We start from the raw sequence: 1,026 nt of genomic DNA on the forward strand, positions 1-1,026 counted from the left end.
TCTGTCTCTCTTTCTTTCTCTCTTTCTCTCTCTCTCTTTCTTTCTCTCTGTCTCTCTTTCTGTCTCTCTGTCTCTGTCTCTCTTTCTTTCTCTCTTTCTCTCACTCTTTCTTTCTCTCTGTCTCTCTTTCTGTCTCTCTGTCTCTGTCTCTCTTTCTTTCTCTCTTTCTCTCTCTCTCTTTCTTTCTCTCTGTCTCTCTTTCTGTCTCTCTGTCTCTGTCTCTCTTTCTTTCTCTCTTTCTCTTTCTTTCTCTCTGTCTCTCTTTCTGTCTCTCTGTCTCTGTCTCTCTTTCTTTCTCTCTTTCTCTCTCTCTCTTTCTTTCTCTCTGTCTCTCTTTCTGTCTCTCTGTCTCTGTCTCTCTTTCTTTCTCTCTTTCTCTCTCTCTTTCTTTCTCTCTGTCTCTCTTTCTGTCTCTCTGTCTCTGTCTCTCTTTCTTTCTCTCTTTCTCTCTCTCTCTTTCTTTCTCTCTGTCTCTCTTTCTGTCTCTCTGTCTCTGTCTCTCTTTCTTTCTCTCTTTCTCTCTCTTCTTTCTTTCTCTCTGTCTCTCTTTCTGTCTCTCTGTCTCTGTCTCTCTTTCTTTCTCTCTTTCTCTCTCTCTCTTTCTTTCTCTCTGTCTCTCTTTCTGTCTCTCTGTCTCTGTCTCTCTTTCTTTCTCTCTTCTCTCTCTCTCTTTCTTTCTCTCTGTCTCTCTTTCTGTCTCTCTGTCTCTGTCTCTCTTTCTTTCTCTCTTTCTCTCTCTCTCTTTCTTTCTCTCTGTCTCTCTTTCTGTCTCTCTGTCTCTGTCTCTCTTTCTTTCTCTCTCTCTCTCTCTCTTTCTCTCTGTCTCTCTTTCTGTCTCTCTGTCTCTGTCTCTCTTCTTTCTCTCTTTCTCTCTCTCTCTTTCTTTCTCTCTGTCTCTCTTTCTGTCTCTCTGTCTCTGTCTCTCTTTCTTTCTCTCTCTCTCTTTCTTTCTCTCTGTCTCTCTTTCTGTCTCTCTGTCTCTGTCTCTCTTTCTTTCTCTCTTTCTCTCTCTCTCTTTCTTTCTCT

The sequence above is a fragment of the Agelaius tricolor genome, unplaced genomic scaffold (assembly GCF_023055355.1).
Source record: "Agelaius tricolor isolate 1412-34295 unplaced genomic scaffold, bAgeTri1.0.p SCAF_34, whole genome shotgun sequence".
Classification (NCBI taxonomy): Eukaryota; Metazoa; Chordata; class Aves; order Passeriformes; family Icteridae; genus Agelaius; species Agelaius tricolor.